Source organism: Apis florea, unplaced genomic scaffold (genome assembly GCF_048593485.1).
Source record: "Apis florea isolate Af1SG1 unplaced genomic scaffold, ASM4859348v1 contig_3772_pilon, whole genome shotgun sequence".
Taxonomy (NCBI): Eukaryota; Metazoa; Arthropoda; class Insecta; order Hymenoptera; family Apidae; genus Apis; species Apis florea.
The window spans coordinates 1,465,474-1,487,016 of NW_028256845.1; the positions used below are offsets into that span (position 1 = coordinate 1,465,474).

General features: G+C 43.5%; 1 protein-coding gene across 16 annotated transcripts in view; it reads left to right on the forward strand.

The window, feature by feature from the left end:
* Rbp6 (RNA-binding protein 6) overlaps positions 1-21,543 on the forward strand; it is a 748,813-nt gene that overhangs the window by 482,741 nt on the left and 244,529 nt on the right. For 2 of the 16 annotated variants that reach the window (XM_086915312.1, XM_086915317.1), the window contains exon 1: positions 13,058-13,109. The exons of the other annotated variants lie outside the window; for them this stretch is intronic. The gene's annotated coding sequence lies outside the window, so the exon portion shown is untranslated. Of the gene's footprint in view, positions 1-13,057; positions 13,110-21,543 lie in introns of those variants that run through there. 16 annotated transcript variants of the gene reach the window in all.

Sequence of the window (21,543 nt, forward strand, 5' to 3'; positions counted from 1 at the left end):
ATCGAGATATTCTTCGGGATCTCGAAACGAAAGGTGTATCTCGCGAAACTTTCGATATGGAATACTTAATCGCGATATATTTGTCTATATTGGACGCGCAATAGGATGATTACAAATGTCTTTACGATTTTATTTCGTAATTGGAAGTATATGGTCTTGTGAATATTAAGGATTGCACAATGATGTAATTTATATATCATGAATTATTTCGTTAAACAAATTTTTACGTGGAGATCAAAATCATAGTAAAAATTAGTGAAAAATGTTTGCACGTGATTCTAATCCTCTCGACAAATGCGATTATAAGAATTCGTTCATCAAATTACGTATAACGGTCGTCCGATATTCTTTCCACTTAAATGAACAAGGATTCTAAGCAACAGTTTATAATTCGATTGCGAGGATGATATCGCTTCCAGGATGATTCTCGAAAAAAAAAAAAAAAGAAATCGTTTCACGTAGGCGTTTCGCAATTCTCAATGTTATTATCTCTTTATACATTAGAAATACGGCACGTTTGTGGGCGCGTATCGTCGAAAACAAGAGGGCCATCCCGCTGTCGCTGGATATCCACATTACGTATTCATTCGTGATTTCCTTGGGACTGTAGGGCGGCAGGAAGTCGTGGCACAAATGCACAAAGTAAGATTCCGATCTCGAGGCATTAATTGAGCCGTGTATTTCCCTGTGGGCCACGTAGACAAGAGGCGCCTTCCGCTACCAATCTCGAGCAGTTTCGGTTTCAGACCGATAGAAATAGGAAAGAGAGAAGAGGGGCGGCGCGAATGTGGCTTCCGAGCGGATAACACGGTGGGTGGAAGGGAGGGTTGCATGCACGGTTTAATATGGCGTAGGCACGAGGTGGAAAAGTTTGAGGAGGGTGGGGAGGGAACGAATGGAGGGTAATAGAATGTGCATGTAATAACCAAAGGAAGAAATGCGCACCGTTCGGAGGAAGGAAGGAGGAGGGAATAAGGGAACGAAGGCGAGGAGGAAATTTTTCTTTTCTTTCCTCACGAGTTCCAATAAGTTTCGCCCTTCCTTTCTCCACCACAGGCGAGAACGTTTGCTCGTGAGGATTTTCGAGGGTTTGTTTGTCGGAATACGTTTACCTTTGCTTTATTTCGGGCTAGATACACGGGCTGACGAATCGTAACAAGATTCTTTGTGCCACGAGAGAAACGTGCGCGTTAGTTGGCGCGAGACCGTTGCGTCTCCGAAATAGCTCGAAAGTTTCGAAAACTTGTTGAAGATATTGAACACTGTTCCCTGACGGATTTATAAGCATCGAATGTTTCTTGTTTCTTGTATTCGAGTTTTCGCGCAGTTTTTTTTATCTATCTACGGATATAACAGAACATTCGTTCCACGAAACGCGATATACGTTTATTTTTTCCTTTGCTTCGTCCGCTTATTCTTAGACGATCTCGGACGAAATTTACTTTAATCGTCCGGATTAACGGATTTCCATACAGGCTCGTTTGAAATTCTATATCCTCTTTGTTCCAAATTTAAACGTTTTCCCGCAAAATTACTCCACAATTCCATTTCGTTCCTCAAATCGAACGAAAATATTATCTGGCTACGACAAGACGAATTACAACAGTGCCGAGCACTCGACAAGAGCCCCCGTCTAATTGAATCGGTAACGTTTGACCGAATAATGCTGAGCAACGTTCAAATCCGTTTGCTCCACGGTGTCGGTTACAGAAGCTCGGGCACATTTTGTCTGCGGGACACCGCAATTAACTGTCTGGGATTTCGCGTGTGCTCGCACGACGTCCACGTGTGAAACGTCAGCTGCGCCGTTCGGACACCTCTGTCGTCGTGTCACAGTCAAAATCTCCGAAAGACAAAGATCACTGCCTGATCCCTGGCACAAAAAAAAAAAAAGAAAAAGAAAAGAAAAAGAAAGGAAGATATAAATCAAAGACGAAGCCAAAGACGGGGTCAAAGTTCGAAGGCTTGGCTGGAATGTTTTCCACGACAAAAGGGATAACCAATTCGTCGTGAAAGACGAAAGACTTGTGCAGACGACTTCTGTCATCCTGCTGGCTTATATTATATTAAAGTAGTAAACCGGATAATAAAGCGAGCCACGTTCTTCTCTACGTTCGTCGCCCTGTTTTTACGACTACCCTCTACGACCATCTTTATATCGCGCGCTTACAGTTACCCTTTGCCTATCGCACGTATGTCGATGAAGTTTTTTTCCTTCGTGGCTAGAACGAAGTAGCACGATCTCGAGATCGTGAAAATTCGAGCTCGTTTCCTCGATAAGTTCAGAGAGATAATGGAATGAAAGGCGAAATGGTCTTCGATGTATATTTAAAAAATTAATTTGAAATCTCGATGGAAAGCTATATCGAAAATTCAATTTTCCACTTTCTGCTAATTTATGAAATAAATATTTGTTTCGAACAAATATGGGGGAGAGTAGAATACTTATATAGGTGCGTACGAAGAGCGCATGGACATATAAGATTTCGGTTGGATAGAACTGAACCTGCCCTTGGAATATTTGCATAATTTGTCCCAGTTGAAAGAGAAACAGAGAAAGATATAATATTTGAGAATTATGCGTGGAATTGAAAGCGAGAGTTTCGTGATATTAAGTTATCCCCTGCTATTAAATTTCCAATTTCTCACCACGAAAACCGAATGAAAGTAAAAGTAAATTTCTGCCAAAAGACGCGAATCTATGTACATATATATAACACACACACGTTTATCGTTTACCACGAATAATACTGCACGATGCGAGCAGGATTAAAAACAAAAAGGGAAACGCGGTGTATAAGGATAGCATTGTCGATGTATCGATGCAAAAGGCAGAATCCCCCGGCAGAAATGCGCAGATTGGTCGCGATGTTGATTGAAGTGTAACGCAGATAACTCGAATCGTGGCCATTGGAGCGGGGAATGCACTTGCACGGATAGAGAGATTAGCAAAGGGCGTAATGGAGTTCCGGAAACTCAAAAACGATCACGCTTCGTTGAAGCATCCGTCACTAGTTAGTCCGTGCTTCCAACTGGCCACGTGCTCGTGTAATTCCTGATACCAAACGTCGTACGTGATTCATATCGAGGAGGAGGAGGAGGGGGGGGGAGGGATGCTCCCGTCTTTGTTTACATAATGCGGAGTCCATTCCTGGAGTCCAGCCAACTGTGCCCGTCCACGATAATCGTCACACTGAATTTAGTCAAAACGGCGTTGTTTGATAAGAACGGGAAGATGAATCAACGTCAAGCTCGGAAGTGGAACGTCGCTCTTGTCCTCTCGAAATCCAATCCGCGATTCGAGAATTCATCGGATATATCTTAAAACTTGGTCACGATTAACGGATTCCTTGTTTCGTTATTTCTTTACGTGTCAAGGTGAACCGAGAACTCTTTACGGCCGGCCTTAGATTATTTATAGACGTTCCTCGACTACTGCTAACTATTACCTATTTTAATCGCGCGAATTAATCGTGGAGCAAGCGTAATAATAATCGTACGATACGTACGATTTGTAGCCATTTTTGTTTTTGCAAAAAAAAAAAAAATAACAATAATAATAATACTTTATTCTTTGCTGTTCATAGTCGAAAGTCTATCCAACAATAATTGGACGTAAAAAATTTTAATAATTAAAGGCAGCTGGGGTTTCGAGTCGAAACGATATGACGAGATGAAACGGGTCGCAGACGGTAAGTGCAAGTAGAAGATTCCGACGATATATATATACATTCGCGCAGTGTTATGGCAATCTAAGTTGGCATGTTTAGTCAGCTCGAATAAGGCGCGCCCTGTAGCGAGTCTGATAGCTGACTGAGTCAACATTCATGTATTTGCCGTGGCATCGCTGCGAAGTCATCCAGACTGCGAAGCCCAGTTGGCGAACCAAGGGGTGAAAGGAAGGGATGCCTCGTGCCGCGCACAATTTGGCCCAAGATATTGCTTTGGAATGCAACCACCTTACCCTTTACCGCCCTAACTGTTACCGATGTTGTTTACCCTACTTGCTGCTTGATGATGACACACGCACGACACGACACGAGAGACACACCTGCACGTTTTCGCATCGAGCCTTATTTCGATCACTTAAGTTTTTCGTTTGGATGGAAAATGGTTATATATATATCGAGAATTTTTAGCGGAAAGAGTTGACGGTAGCGAAAAAAGTAGTTTGAAAGTTGCTTTTCAAACTTGTTTTCTTGACTGAAACTTTCGGAAAGAATCGATGCGTGGATTTTTCTTTAGCATAGTTCGTCCAGAAAAAAGGGGGAGGATGGGGAATCTTTGAGTTAAGATTTTTATTTTTCTCGTACGGTAACTTTCGAAAAGATTTCTATCTGCGTAAGAAGGAATATTCGAGCGTGCTTCCTCGCCAAATTTTCCTCGTTTTACCTTCGCCGATAGTCGTAAAGAACGGTTTGGGGATAAGGGGGGGTGGATTTGTTCCAAAATGATTCAATTTACATGGACATTGAGGGGGGAGGGGAGCGATATAGATCTTGTTAAATTAAGAAAAACATTGTTGCAAATCTTCGTTTCCTCATCTTCGATTTATACATTCGGAATATGCTTATATTAACTTCGAAAACTTTCGATTAATGATTATTACTTCTTTCAAAGTTTCGATATCGTAAAAAGGGACGCGTTTCATTTCGTATTTATTCGACGAATCTCGTGTAAAATAAAATGCCGACGAACATCTCCATAACATCTCCATATAATTCCACGTCCCGAACTTGTACAAAGGAAATAATACATACGGTTCGCGCTTCGATGAATGCTTATCCTCTTAGCGCAACTGTAGGAAAGAAAAGTTTCTTTCTTCCGCTCGTCGCGCGAATGGTATAAGATATTGAAAAGTTAGTTTAGCGTAGCGAGAGGGACACTTACGGAAAGCGGATTTTCGGATACGCGATCCTTCGAATAATTTCACGAGGAGGCTGGAAGGATCGAGCAACGTCTGCCGCGAAATCAGAATTGTAAGCGAAGATGTTAAACAGTTGTCAAGTCCACCCCTTTGGATTTTCGGTCGATAAGGGGTTTCCAGCACGGTCTGACGAAAATTATACGGAATCGGGATAGAAAGAGAATAACGGTCCACGAGTTGGACAAGAATGGGATCGTGGAGTGCGACATCGACGAGAGAGAGAGAGAGAGAGAGAGAGAGACGCAAGCAGACAGAGGGAACCAGACGCCCCGTGAAATTGAATTACAATAAGCAAAGTAAAGTTGGATGATCCAACCATTGTGCCCTCCCGTCCGTTGCTACCTCACTGCCAGTTATCTCCTTTCTTCTTTCCCCGATGCTGGTTCTCCTCACTTGCATACTCCCTCCTTCGTCGGGTCCCTAGTTGAGGAAGAACTTCTCTCGAGTACCACGACAACCACGACGGTATTCTTACGCCTTTGTTCCCCACGGGGCTGAATTAATTGCTGCGTTTTTGACATCCATTCATTGTCGGGTCCCGGCAGACGACGTCGGGATGAACGGATAAAGAGAAAAGTTACTGAACGCCTCGTCCTCTCTCGCCAAAACTTCTCCTCGATTCCACGTGTACCGCCAAGAATATTATTCCTCCGCCCCGATGTTCCTTTCTCTCCTTCCTTCGCCGAAAAAGTCGATATCGTCCTTCAAGCAACAATGTTTCTTCTTTCCTTTCGCTGCTCTCCGCCGTGAAAGTGGCGAACGAACGAACAAAGGAAAGAACGCCTCGAACGTGTTTTTTCGTCCACTTGGAATTTGTTTACGCCGATATCTCGTTTCGACATGATCGATATTCCACGATATCGTTACGAGACGCGGTTAGATTTTTAACGCTCCAATTCCATCCGGATGAACGATATAAATTCACGAACGAAGAGAAAGAGAGAAAGAATATTCTGTTCGATATACGGAATAAATGAAAAGCGTTCCAACACTTTGGAAATTCACACCCGATACTCGAATAAAGTCGAGCAATTGGATCGCGCGATGGTAAGAGTTGTATATCCTGCGACACGATCTACCGATGCGTTCCGCGCGAGGCACAAGTGTCGCAAGTTCGGCCGGAAGTCCGTGTCGCGACAGATCACGGTAAATCGCGGCGTAATCGTCAAGCAACGCGACTTGGTGGAAACTTGGTTGCGCGAGGCAACTTTCACAGGAGTCGGGGAGGAAATTGCTGTGCAGGACCAGCTTTTGTCCTTCCTGTGCGTCTCGAGCCAACCGAGCCGGAGTGCATAACCCCTTCCGGTTCCGGCGACGCCGTCGAGAAACTATTGAATATGCATAAGTTATATTAAATTGGGCCACCGGGTGCATGGTACCGTGCGAGGATGGAAAATCCCTACCAATTACAACCACTTGGATGGAGTTCGGCTTCTTCGACTAAGGCGGAGTTCTGGAACGATTCAAGGATATACGAGCCATATGGTATCGGTATATCTCCACTATCCGAATGTTTTTGATCGGGATTTTCGATTCTCGAGAATAATATTGCTCGAGCGAAATTTTTACGAGAAAATTGGCCGAGGGCCAATCAAATTCGGAAAGAATTCTTCGATTCAAAACGTGACATATATATATATATATTTTTTTTAGATTAAATTATCGTAACATTATTTCTTTTGCGTAGATTATGTAAAGCTTCTGTGTCGAGTATTTGGTACTGGGATGTTGTTATCGTGGGAAATATCATAGGATAAGTTTTTATTTATTTTGCGATGAATAGAATTTTTTTCTTTTTTTTTTCAAATTTATCTCACGTACATGTAACGATATTATATCGAATCAATGTGGTAACGCGAAACTTCTTTTTGGTTTGATGCTCACGGTAACTTGAACCAGACGTATCCTATTCTATGCCTTACCGCGAAGTATCAAAAAATCAAGAGAGGATTCAAGCGCAGGAATAAAAAGCGCTTCACGGTGATGCAAACCGCAGGCTTTCGAGCGCGCGGTACACGGTTTCTGGGTCAAATAAGACCTCGTGTAAAAGTTTTCCAGACTGGACTATAGTCGCTTCGTATTTTTTTCTCTTTCTTCCTTTCTTTCTTTCTTTCTTTATATCAGTATTTTTTTGTACATTCTCCAACTCATGCTGCGCAACACTTAACATTAATTCTCCCCACGAGTCGAATCTTAATTTCCTGTTTTTTCACGTATCTTTTAACAACCACTATCTTACGTTTCCCTCCTTCTGTTATCTTCCCCTCTAATGTAATCAGCAGTGAAGGGTCGATGCCAAGGGAACATGCGATCCAATTAGCGTCAACCAACGAGTACAGCATAAATCGTAGGAAAGTTGAAGAAAAAAAGGGGGGAGGGGGGAAGGGGGGAGAAGAAAACGCCGGTGGAAAGTTCCAGCGAAATACATTTTATATAATACGTGTCGCAACAGATTGTTCGCACCGACGAAACGACCTACTAATAAAGATTTGCGAAACGGTGTTGCCGCGCTAAAGCGCGATACAAGAAGGCTCTAAGTGGCTTGTTATCACGCAGTTGTTAGGTATTCGCTGATTAAACCGGGCGCAAAAATTACGTCACCGGTATTATCGCACCGAAAACATTCGCCAAGATTTTTTACGAATTTATACCATGCAACAACCCTTGCTTGTTACATTTCCCTCTATCTCTTGTGCTTTATTCGCCAGATATATATTCTTCGGCTAATTTCAACAACACCGTACCCAGCGATCCTTTTAAATACACCCACTTTATCTTTACACACACGCGGCCGAGTGTACAAGATAATGCAGCTCGTCCGCTATATTCAACCTATACTCAAAATATTTATCCAACAAGCCAAATACTCTCGTTCGTGTATCGTGGATTTTGAAAAGGCCAAAGTGACGAGATAGAGGCTTCTAAAAGGAGAAAGGAAATCCACGGTTATATAAGAAAACACGAGGGCGAGAGTGAAAGGGAAAAGAGAAAGGGTCGAAGTCGCAACAAAAGCACGATAGAACGGATTACGCTTTATCTACCGAAGAAGGAGGGAGACGCGTCTGTTCGATAAATTGAAAATCGAAGAGCGAGGTGGAAGGTGGAAGGAAGAGGAAGCAAATACGAGGGGGGGGTGACGGTAATTCGGAGTCGTTGATTCGATTGGGGGGCATCGAGGCGAGCGTATTTGGAAGGAACGAGCCTCTCGTTTATTTGCCTGACTCCTCGCGGATAATGCTTTCGGGTGACGAGCGTGGTAGAATAATTTTCTCCACCTTTCTGGACCACCTGCCGCGTCCTCCGGTTCCATCACGAGGTGTTCCAACTTGCGAAAAGTCGTTTCGACGTTCGTTCGTTTACTTTACCCAGTTTATCCGGCCCGGCATCATCCCGCTTATTCGCTAACGAGCTTATCTTCCCCCTAACTCGAACAGGCGGAGTCGGTAGGAGTCGAGATTCGAGAACAGGATTCTCCAGGTGTTCGCTTTATGCTCGTTCACTTGGATGATATAATATAATATGCCGCAAGCACACGTCGTGTCGTGCACAATCCGTATCTGAGGAATGCTTGTCGTATCAATGGCGATAGTTCGCTCGAAACGAAATTTTCGCCTTTGTTTTGTTCTCACGTGTTTTCATTTTTTCCCCACGAGGGAAAAAAATTGCGTGCGCCGAAGGAAATCCCGATTAAAAAGGATAAAACCCGTAAAATGACTTTCGCTTTGTGGAAGAAAGGAATATTAACCGAAAGCACGATCTCTTTAAAATTTAATAACCCGTATTTGGTTAAGTAATCTCGAGCATTTTTTCCCGATATTTTTAGAAAATATCTAAAAAAAAATATTGCTCAAAGAAAATTTATTTTTCTCCTCTCTTTCAACTTATATACAATACTTTTTCACAAGATCTATAATCCAGGGGGAAGAAACTCGTATCCAAACATTTCACCCTCCTTCGACGCCGTCTGGCATCATCACTCTTAATTGTCCGCTTCGCGATAAAAATAATTCATGGAAAACATGAAGTTTTAACAATCGTTAATAACCACGTTCGTTGATCGAACAAGGTTCTCGTATCGGTATAGCGTCGTGCTCGATTGACTTGGATTTACCGGCAATGAATCAACGGAGCTAAACATCATCGAATCCGGTTGGAACGGTTTAATTATTTCTGACTCTGTGGGGACGCAGACATCTATAAGGGTCAGGGTCCAGGGCCAGAACAGCGGCACGGATTGAGTAGCCGGTCGTATCGATCTAATGAACGATATTGATTAATGGTGTCGCCCGGTGTGAATAGGCCGGCATCGTATAAATTAGTGGGGGCGATTCTCGTTGCCAGCACGCGCATTAAGCAACGTGGTCGGCTAACACGGGCTCCGGACCTGGTTTACGCGGGTCGGCCGCTAACTCGAGTTAAACGAGATGAATGTCGGTTCGCTAATAGTTGTTACGAATTGCCACTGGAGCTTGCTTAGCCCGCTTACAGAGAGATTTAGTCGAGCAACTAAGATGAGCCCACCGCTAACGGTTCCTCCCCCTTCGCTCCCTGTTGCTACCTCCATTCTTCTCCTCCCCCTCCCACTTCTTCCCGCAATCCTATCCTATCCTCCTCTAACGAGGCTGCCGCTCAGCCAAAATTGGGGAAGGCTCGACGATCTTCCGACAAAGTTTCACCGAAAACTTTCCACTCTCTCAGACGGAAGGGAGGATCGTTTTCGAATGTAATCTTCCTCTCCTCGAGATCGTCGCTTCGAACGACGATGGTGGACGAATATGTTGACGCGAATGTGCACCGTTTCGCGCGATTAATTCTGGGGAAAAAAAAAAAAAAAAAGAAAAGAAAATAAAAGCCGACCGATGGCTGGCTGGCTGGCTGGCTGGCTGGCTCGTTACATCTCTGTGCGTCCCGCGAGTCGATTAACCGTTGTTGTTTGGGCCGAGAGCAATTTCCGTGAAATTCCATCCCCCAGGAGGCGTCGCCTGACCGGAAGTTGATTCGCCTCCCCCACAATCACCATTTTCGGTATATATCGAAATCTCTGTAGATTCGCTAAGTAGTAATATAGGGATAAATTAGCTCTGTCAGAAGCTCTGTGAGCCGAGGTCGGCTTGTTTCTCTCCCTCTCCGTTTCTCTTTCTCCGTCGTCCCTCATCCGAACAGAGGCCGTCTCCCTCGAGATATTGTACCTGTCTCGCGATGCAACGTTACCTCCCTCCCCCCCCACCCTTCAGGAGGGGATCGCCGTCACGTCGCCGGTTGATGTATACGCGCGTCCGGACGCGAACGCAACGTGAATAAATCCGGCACGCTTCTTAATTCTATCCGAGTAAAATATTTCCGCGGCTAGTTTCTTTCGAATTTAATCAGAAGTGAAATCTTTCTTAATCTTGCGATTTCTTTTTGTACCATGGATAATAATCGAATTCGATTCTTACTTCTTTGTGATCTTGTCTTCTTCCATTTTGATCGAACGAATTTATTCTTCGTCCACGATAGAATACACGATGAAATTATAAAAAAAAAAAAAAAAAATAAATGACGATGGCTCTTCGCCATTTTTCCATCTCTTCATTTTCCTTAAACAGATTTCAGCCATTAAATATATATCATCTCGCGTATTTCTACAATTTTCGCTTCGAGTATCACGATTCTCGGTCGTATTTCCAATTTCCATTCGATTCCTTCTCTTTTCTTCAGTAGAATTGAAAAAAAAAAAAAGAAAAAATTCGGTACGTATCTTCTCGCCGATGACTCGCATGGCTCGTGAACGCGAACAATGCGATCCGTCGTGCACGCGTAAATACGTGTTTCGAAAAACCATGGCAATGGCCGACTGCACTAAGGATAGGCGAATCTTGGTCGGGCAGGAAGATGGAGTCCGGAGCTCATCAAGGTAATGCAGCTGGGATTATCCTGGAACCGAGCACGTTCCCAATGCCGAGAGAGAGAGAGAGAGAGAGTGGTGGCACGGCTCTTGGGAAAGGTGGAAGAGACTTGGTAGATTATTAGTTGATCGTTTGATCGAAAACCTACAGAGACTGCTAGACACTTCTGACATAGACCCGTGTCTTTGTGCGTGGTGTCCTCGAGCGACAATGGCTCGTTAATTCGTCGAAATAATTTGACACTCTCTGTAGAGACACAGAGAGTCAACGGGTAAATATTTCAGTTTTTTCGATTTTTTCGATTATAATTTGGAGAAGGGTATGGAATTATCGAAAACTTATAATCGGGAGAGATTTGTTGAATATATGTGTGTAGGCAGAATTTTATTTGATCGTGAGAGGAAAGATTGATAATTTGATGAAATTTTTATACGATATATAATTTTTAATTTGGATCACGAGCGAGGAAATTAAAAAAATTTAAAAGATTTCGTACATCTATTATTTCTGGACAAGCTTAAAATTACTATCTGATTGCTATATATATATATATATGTGTGTGTGTGTGTGTGTGTAGGAAGGTATTCTACGTTAAGAATAATAAGACATTTGTGTAAAAAATTTCTCCTGAGACCTGGATAAAGGAGAATGTTAAATTTTAACCGATGAAGGAAGAATTCTGATTTCCTCTTGCGAGAGAGTATATCACCTCGAGAAGAATACAGTACAGTAGAAAAGATTCCATTGTACTACTACTTTAGTCAAGCGAGAATAAAGGAGAGGAAAATGCAAGAAATATGTACTTCAATCTACCAAATTTATAAAATCAACGTGCTCCTTTATATAATCAAATTGAATTCTGTTCTGAAAACAAATAAACACGCGAATTAAAAAATTAAAATGTATCCGCGAGAAAATTAAGAAAAATACTTACCTAATTCTCTGACCCAATTTTTCACGGGAGAAAATTTAACTTCGCTATTATGAGTTCCAAGAAATTGAGATTAAAGAACAGGACATGCAAATATATAAATTCTCTCGCTTCCTCGATGATCAAATCAAATCCTCGGGAATTCATCATAAAATACGAGGATATAATACAAAAGGAATTCCTTTTTCGAAACGACGCCCCATAATTTTCCATTCCCAATTTCGTTACGCTTCCCAATTCGATGGCAAATAAAATTCGAAGGAAGCGAAACACCCGCCAGTCCCTCACTGTCAAGAAGGCAGGTGCGAAGCAAAGAAATAATAGCGGGACAGGGGTCGCGTTGACCCGTGCCACGGTCGCAATAGGTTTCGAACACAGCGGATCCCCCGGATTAACCGTCGAATTTATCTCCAACCTGTAACGTGTCCTACGTCCACCGTAGTCTGGACGACGGCCACGGATAAATACGTGCGTTTAGCGGATTGATTGGATACAGCACAGTTTGGCGAGGCTGGCCCGATGCAACTTTTGCACCCGTCGCACCCGATATAGATGCGCTCTTGAGTCATGCGCGACGTTCCTTCCCATTCGTGGCAAGGTTGAGATTTGCCACGATGGACCAGGATTCGTGGCTATTAACGAGCACCGGCTTTGGAACGGGTTCGAGTCGTTCCCCGCGGATGGATATTTTTGAACCGACTTCTATTGTCTTACGTAACAACATTCCGAGGAATTAATTTTTCTGAAAATTACGCAGCTCTCGAAATAATATTTGGCGCATCATTTTTCCTCCATACGTTGATGAAATCCGTATTAAAATAATTTCTCGAAAAGGATTTTTTTAACCAATTTTTAACAATTCAAATTTTCCATAAATGCAAACAGATTGCTTGCTAGTAATTGTTATACAGTTATAAGATGGAGTTGATTTCGACGAAGACACTTTTCCCCCCCCACTTTTCATCCCGTAATAACAAGATGTTCGATCGAAACGAACAGCTGCACCGTTCGCAGCTCGCATGCCCGGCCAAGTCCGTTAATGCAATCAAGAAAGTCTTGAAAGCGCGAGGAAAGATTCCTTCGTTCGGTTGGAAAGTTGGGAAGACGCGTTATTGAAACAGGGAGCCGTAAAACTGGGAATTCGAGTGCGCCACTGAACGCCGCTCGGAACAATTGGTAGAAAACGTTGGAGAGCTCGGCAAAGATACTTTCCACGGGGCAAACATCGCCTCGTAAATCATCCCCGCCCCCTTTATTTCTTTTCCCGCCGGTTTAATTAAAATGTCCGTTACGTTGCTTGTTGCAGGTAAGAATCGAGTGCCCGATTCCTCGTCGGCCGATAGCCTTATCGTTCCTCGATTCGGTGAGTGATTCAACGAGATTCGAAATCGAACAGCCATTTCACCTCTTCCCCTTCCTCGCCGCCCGAGAAACTATCGAGAAGCTCCTCAAGGGGGCGACAAGTTCTTAATTACGAATTCCTTGGACGGTGTCGCGCCGCCTACTGCGGATCCGCCCTGTAAAACTCGGATCGGCGAGGAGGAAGGGAGGAGAGGAGAGGAGAGGAGCGTGGAAAACCGATTCACCGGGGCGATCTCCGACGCCATCGGTGACGAGTGGAGCGGTGTAACACCGCGTGGCGGCCTCTCCTCGACGGGGGAGCCCTCCTCCGATGGGGGTTGATACGAGCTGCCAAATGTCACTGGGCCAGACATTTCTATATTTGAATTCGAGTTTTCGCATGACGGCGGTTCGACGTAGAGAAACGGCGGGAGGACCGACGTCTCTATCTATCGATCTAACTGCCGCGTGACGTTCAGGCTAGAAATAATGTTTCGTGAGTCTCCGTCGGGGTGGTTTCTCGCCCCCTCTTTCTTCTTTCCCCTCCCCTCCTTACCTATCGCGCGCCACCCACCTCTTCCTCGGCTCTCTCGTTTTCTCCAACCGAGGCTGATGCCGCGACGAAAATACCACGTCAGTCAAATCCTTAATCCTGGAAATAGAGGCGCTTATCGGGGTTGACGTAAGTGGTGCAACCGGACGGGATGTCGTCCACGCCCTCTCCTCCACCACCTTTCTCGGCGAAGAAAGCATCCGAGATCTATCGATGTAGGTTTTGGTTTCGATAGTTTGGTGGTAATATCGAAGTTTTCGAATTACGGGAGAGAACCTCGTCTATTTACCAAATTAGATCTAGTTTACTTGTGCCGAAAGTGAGAAAAATTTTCCCGTTTGCTTGAAATCGCGTACGAATACGATAATTATCATTCGAGAATTTGCATGAAATTCGTGGCGGTGAGAGGGAGGGGGAGAGAGAGAGATAATGTTTATTGAATTATGCATCATCGATGATAAAGAGAGACGATTAAGATTTTATCTTACCGCAACAAATCATTTTATACCGTTACTTAAACCTACTGACGGCTTATAAATCAACTTTTCATCGATAGTGCTTATTGATCGATATCCTATTAATCGATTCTTTCCCCCCTATAAATGCGTATTAGCCATTATTATGAGTTGCAGTTTTTCAGCTAACGAGTCTCGATAACGTTTTTCTACGATACGAAGAGCAAAGTTCCGCCACGTTCTAACAACATCAATTTTTCCAACCTAACACTTCCTATCTGCAAAAAGAAGAAAAAAAACATCGAACAAAATGCAATATTTATTCTGTAAAGACAAATCTCTCTTTCGAAAAATTCCGAAAATTCGAACAATCCCAATTTCACGCGAATAATTATCATCGTCGTATCTTAGAGAAATTTCTGTGCCCCCCTCTCTCTCCCTCCCTACCGATAATAAACAATGATTATCAAGTGGAAAATCGACACTCGAGGACCAAAATTCCCCGGCGCAGAAGCGTTAACGACGCGATCCGAAATTCCACGGATTCCCAATTTCAGAGGCGGCACGAAATTCTCCCTCTCCCCCTCCTCCACCCCGTCGCATACGCGGTAATATCCGAAACGGTAAGTTGTGCACGTCGCCGTTCTGCGCCGCTACCAGCAGGAATATCCATTTCAAGACATTTAACCCGGGGCCGAGATCCGCGGCGAGGTGAGCGAGATAGGATGTACGCACAGGTTCTAAGATTACTTAGGCAGTTTCATTACGGTTACGAAAAGATCCATCTTTCTCTCCTCCAAACATCTTTGTCCCGTTTCTGCCGCTTCCCTTTGTGTCGCTGTTAGAAAGGTTTTCGAGAGGTGGTTGGTTGGCCGTGTGAAAACCGGAGACACGACGAGAGCACCCGCGAGGAACCGAGACGAGATTTCCTCTTCCTCTCCGCTTCTTAAGTTTTATGGAAAGTGGCTGTAAAATAAAACTGATACTCTGATATTAAATAGGCATTATCCTTTCGTTCCTTCGTATCCACGATAGGGGGGGTATCGGTTTTGAGAATGTGTGGAAGGATGATAGAGGCGATTTCTTTGTTTTCGCTTCACAGACGATTATTAGTATTCCGTGTGATGTCTCTTCTTTTCGTTCTCTTTTTTTTTTTTTTCGATTAGGTTTCCCGGGAGAATTTGTAATTGATTTTTCCATTATAGCCGTTTTTCGTAACGATCGTTAAATTTCATGATGGTTACGATATTTAATGAAATGTAATAACGAAGTGTATTAGGTTTTTACAATAGAGAATACTTTTAGATAAAGAAATTTTTCTGCTCGAAAAATATATATGATATTCCTTCGAATATTCATTCGTCGGTGTTATTATCGTCGATTTTATCGTTCAAATTCGAAATTGGTCGAAAGGAGATGGTAATTCGTGGATAAAGTATTCAATAGGTCAAGTGGAACTAGGGAATGAGTTTCAGTATTTTATTACAGAGGGCGGTAAAGTTCAGGGATAGATGATGAGCGAATTCCGCCTTCCACAATCTCTCGCCTCTCTCGTTCTATATATATATATATATTTTTTTTTTCTTTAAACCCTCTTAAATCATCACACTTGGAAAATTCAATCAAACGCGGTTCACGCGGTTACACCGGAATATAATTTTATTATACCTCGAAACGTTCCTCTAAATATCTCCTTTATCCACCGAATATTTCGAGCTGCAGTCACTAATTTCTCTCGTTAATGCTCCCGGTTTTCGGTTAATAACGATTTCGCGAATTCGTTAAACGCGTTACTTTATTACGCTATAGATGCGTATATTTGTCTATTCAGGGAACCATAGTCGAGCGTGGCTCGAATTTTCGTATTTACACTCGGCCCGTTACAAGACGCCCCCTCGTCTCAGACGGGGGAAAACGAAGTTGGCCGCGGAGGGGAAAAAAAAAAAAAAAAAAAAGGAAGAATTCATTCGACTCGACTTGATTTCTAGTAATCGAAAGTCTCGCGATTTTCGACGTTGTCTACTCGGCCCACGGTTAATTACAGGCGCGAGATACTACGTTACACAAGTGGAAATTCCTCGAGCACATTTTCAAACGATCCGACCTTTTAATTACGTTTCGCTAATTACTTTCACGATTCGTGTAATCCCCGTTGATTAACGCGAAACGCGTATCGATGATCGCGGGGCGTGGGGGAGGGGGGAGGAGGGGGAGGGAGGGCAGGAAGGAGGGGGGATAAAAGATTGAAAAAGTATAGTACACTTTCGAAGGAGTTGAATACGTGCTTTTTGCGTAATTGACGTTCGAATTAAAGGATGGATCGATAGAAATTAATGCGCGCGAGTTGGATTTCGAGATATCGAACGTTTTACGTTGTACGTTGATGAAAGAATTTGAAAGGAAACAAAGAGAGAGAGAGGGAGGGAGAGAGAGAGAGATATTATATTTATATCGATATATTTGCGTGATAATTAAATTGCTTCCTCGTGTCGCAGAGTTGATATTTATCAAAAATTTTTTCATTGTTGGTGTTATTATGCGTTGAATCTTGAATATCACGTACAATACGTACAAAAATACTTGCTTTCTGCCCAATGCAAAATCTCTTGTCAACAACGTTCAAAAAAAGTCCTAAAATAATCTATTATGATTTCCCAGTGAAATCGAGCAATTATTGCATTCTCGATAGAATGTGAAAGAAATGCGGGTATAAATAACAAGTCAAACAAATTGCCAACCGAGAAAAATAACGATGTATAAAACAATCTATCTTGTATTTTCATTTATGAATTTTTAACAATATATTGAAAATATTCTATATTTGTAAATTTCATATTACATCATCATCATCTCGCCGTGTTCGCATCGAATCAATGAAACGAATCGTCAGATGAATCCCCCCGAAATATCCTTCTTCCGAACGTTGCTCGCACAACGCGACTCGGTCGATAAATCGGGGAAACAAGATTACGAGATTCCTCCTCCTAGCGAGCGTTCATTCATAAACGTCGAGAAAATCGGCCGGCCGAGTAAATCTCGGCTGCGGAAAACCGGTCATAATTCCAGAAGTAATATAGAGAGTACCGCGTACTAATCGGGTACGCGCCATTACATCCTCAAACGCATTACGGTGTAAACCAATCTAAACGAGCGACAGTCATTACGGAGTTTCAGCAGCAGGGAGGGGGATAGGATATAGGATGCCGCGGACATACACCTGCGTGTACATTTCGCGCACGGTTACCAGTCCTCTTCCTCTTCCTTCCTTCGCCTGTGCAAACACAAATGGCGCGCAGTTGCGATGCTCTACCCACGGCTGCGTTACTACCTTGCTCTTCGTCCCAGCTTTCATTAATCTCTCGCTCTCGCGGCCATAACCCGACCACGGAGATTTGTATAAACATTTGTGTAGAACGCTGTAGACTGATTGCGTGCATTTTACCAGAACATCGAGAACTGATCGAAAATTGAAGGAGTTTTAACGGTGGATATCAATTTTTTGAAAATCTAACGGAATCGTAAAACGGGAGGAAATTCGAGAAGAAACTTGAAACGAAAGTTTGGATTTTACGCGGTAAATATACGCGGTTCGTTTCATATTTTCGAAAGAAACCAAAGCAGGAGAGATGTTGGAGAGATTCGTACGTTCATCATTGAAACGTAGTAAAACAATAGTAAACGCAGGACAGTTTTGCACATAGCGATGTACGGAACCGGTATAGACAGGGATCGAAGGACGAGGTTTCTCCGTTGTGTCTCGCGGAACCCACCACCGAAGGGGCCATTAATCCATTGAGCATTCAAATCGAGGCGGTAGGAAAAGAACGAGAGACGTTTCCCCGGGGCTCGTTGGGGCAAAAGAAGGTTACCCTCTTATTAATACCATTAATCACCTCATAAAGATTCAACGAAAAGGAACTGGGAGGGAAAAGGAAGGGGGAGGAAATACGGGAAAGAGGAAAAACAAGAGGTTGATAAAAACGGGCGAAGGAAAGATTGAAGAAATCCACCGAACCGGGCTCGGTTCCTCGGGGGATAGTTTTTTAAGGGCGTAAGCGGGGGAAAAGGGACCGACTGGAAGCGTATTGTTTCTCACGCAACTTTTCACAGATTTCATTTAAGCCGCGATGCAAGAGAGAGCCTTCTGGCTCCGAGTTCCGCCGAGCCGTGCCCCCTTTTCTTCAATAAAAATTCATTTCCTTCCTTTGATTTACTTCAAGCACCGAGCCAACTCGTTCTCCGCGCTTCTTTCCCCCTCCCCCTCCTCTCTCTCTCTCTCTCTCTTTCTCCGCCCTCTTCGGTCTTTGCCGAGGACGAGTTGAAACGACTGGAAGAAACGGCTCGAGAAGAAAAACCCTCCTCGCTTCTGGTCCACCTCGCTCGTGGCCAGATATAAATTCCTTCGCACCATCTGAAGCGTAACCTGAAAAATCCCGGTGACCAAAGACGCCTGTGACAAATCGTGCACCGGACCGTTTACCTTTATCGGTAATGGCTTCCTCGCTTAATGAATCTTTCTTGAAAAGGATCGCGCCGAATCGCACTCCCGTTACCACTTTAAATCCCCTTTCGTCGAAATCTTCGATGAAAAATTGCTCGCCGGGGGTCTTTACATTAGTATTACGTCTACGAATACCTCTTATCTTTATTCTACTCACGGACATACGTAGCCAACCACTTACAACGTACCGTGCTTTCCACGTTAGATTTAAGATCTTAGTGACCACCGTCGTGTTTTACTCCTTACTATTTTTTTTCTTTCCTGTTTTTCTTTTCTTCCTTTTTTTTTTTTTTTTTTACGTTGCTCCTGCGCAACGTATCATTTAAAAATGGCAACAATTTTGATGAACGCGATACGATAAGGGGCGACTTATTGTGAATCGTAATGGAAAGTTTCATGAAAGTACAAAGGGGGCAAGGATGTCGACGAGAGTCGCGTTCTCGTGCGCTCTATTAATTACTGGGATCGCGTGATTCGAACTATTTATCCATCTCTTATCCGTTCCTTTCCTTGCCTCGATCGGGTTCGATCTTCCTTTTCTCCCCGATCGACCTCCTCGAGGCGTTTGAAAGGGCAGCGAGCGAGAGATTCGAAGGGGATGAAAGGGGATGAAGCGGAGCGGTGGAACACGATGATGGTATCCGGGGGAAGCGAGGAGGGCGGATACGCATTCTTGAACTCTCGAATGCAAAGGAAGAGGTTCTGATATTTTAGAAAAGTTTCGAAAACCGCTCGTTTCGTTCGAGGTTGCGCGACGCGGATCGGAGAAGGGGGTGGAGAGAGAGAGAGAGAGAGAGACTCGTGGGAATTTTGTTCTCGCACGATGGCAAATAAGAGAAAACGAGAGAGAATACATAAGAAAATACAAGAATATAAGAGAGTAGGTAAGAAGAAGCGGGTCTTGGACGAGTTGTCGTAGTAGATATCTCGAAGGATAATTGTCGAAAGTAATAATCGCGATTTAAAACTCGGCTGGCACGTGTAACGTAGCGCGAAAACAAAACAAACTGGGTCGACGTCGAACAGTTTCGGTTACAGTTGGCTGCCTCGTCGATCGAGAGCATCCGTCCTCTCTTCCATCTTTCCCAAACTCCGTCCATTCCTCCTCCTTCTCCTTCTCCTCTTTCATCCTGTATGCGGAGAGGCACGAGACTCCCGTCTGACTGTTTTCTTCATCGCCGTCGAAAACACGCTGCCCTTGTACCGTCGTCGAGACAAATATCGGAGTGCACCGGAGGCAGCGGCGGCGACGGGGCTCGAGGGGAGCCGGGGATGGAAACTTTTCCACTGTTCTTTTCGTTTATAATTTATGTTTCCCGGAGAGCGGACGGCCTGAAACACCGTTTCATCGATTCGGTTACGTAAACAGCCGGAGCACGGTTTTTGCCGCCCGCTTTGTGATGCACTTAGCTGTTTAAACTGGCCGGCTTTTGTTCGATCGCGGAATCGCGGTTGAAAGGGAACCCTTCCTTTCTCTCCTCTCGTTGCAGGAAACCACGGTTCGTCCATTGACGATGCACCTCTTTCGCGTGCAATTAATAATTTGTTCGAGGTTTTCACGACGTTGCAATATTATCCCTTTAAAGGGAACGCTCGTTATTGGCGATTAAATTATCATCATCGACGTACGTATTTCCTTTTTATCTCCAACCTGATTTATCTCACCTTTCGAACTCGCATATATCTCGCTCGAAATCTATCGAATTATTGTTCGTGCAATTAAAAATCAATTCGTGAATAGAAATATCAATTCACGCATCGATCGTGAACACGGAGCGGCAATTAGGATGGCTGCAGTTCGGCTTATCGTTTTACGCTACTCGCCATAATTCCAATAGAACGTGGCTCGTGTTGCTGGTGCGCAAACAGTGTGTTGACATGTCCGTGGAGCTTGTGCACCGTGTACAGAGGCCGATCGGGGACCCTGGAGGAAAGGGCTGACCCATCCTGCGCCCTGATAACTCGGTTACGTTCCAATATCATGATTACACGTCATCCTTGCCAGTTGACAATCCCCGGAGTAATGACTATTGCGGGACGGTCGAAATGGCTCACGTCGATCGTTTAAATTCTTCAACGTGGCGAGTGTGTGCCTGCACCACGTACGAGTTACGCTAATCTTCACGGTTTATGAAAATATACCGGAGGGGCGCGAGCGTTTCCCTCCTTTTTTAATTTTCGTGACGTGGCTGCTCGTGAAAGAATTCGTGTTTTTCCACGCTTGTGCCGCGCGTTAAAACTTTCCTCGTTTCGCGCACTCGGTCTTGATAATAATTTTCCACCCGACCCGAAATTTCAAATTCGCTTTTCCGAAATTTTATCGCTTTTTCTTCCATCGTTGCACGCGAATTATTCGGAAAAAGAAATTCCAACTCTCGAGGTTGCATTCGTAATTAGCGACAAAGACGATGAGGATACGTTTTGAACACGTTTGTGAATTTTACTATTTAGTCGTATATTTACGCGTCTCGTTCTCTTAAGCAGCTTCTCAGAGTATAAACTATTGTTGGAAGAATTTTTAAAGATAGGAAAAAAGAAACGGATATTTGTATATACACGAGGATGGATAAAAACATAATAAATTAAACTTTATTTCCAGCAAAATATTTACTTCATAAACTGAAAGGGTACGATGAAAAATATTATATAAATTCGTTCAATTACGCGTACAAAAATTCTCCCCTCACAATTTCTACAAATTCTCTGTTTGAATAAAAAGGGAGACTATGAATCAAATTATTAAACAAAGAGCAATATGCGATTGCTGAAGATTGAAGAAAATATAGAAAATAATATGCGATATTCATATTACTTCGGGGGAAGCAGTGAATATTCATCGTGAATATCTATATCCTATTAAAGCTAAATGGATTTAGAATGATTCATGCATCAGCTGACAGGTGATCGAGACAAGGACACGATCTATTTATATCCATGAAAAAAATTG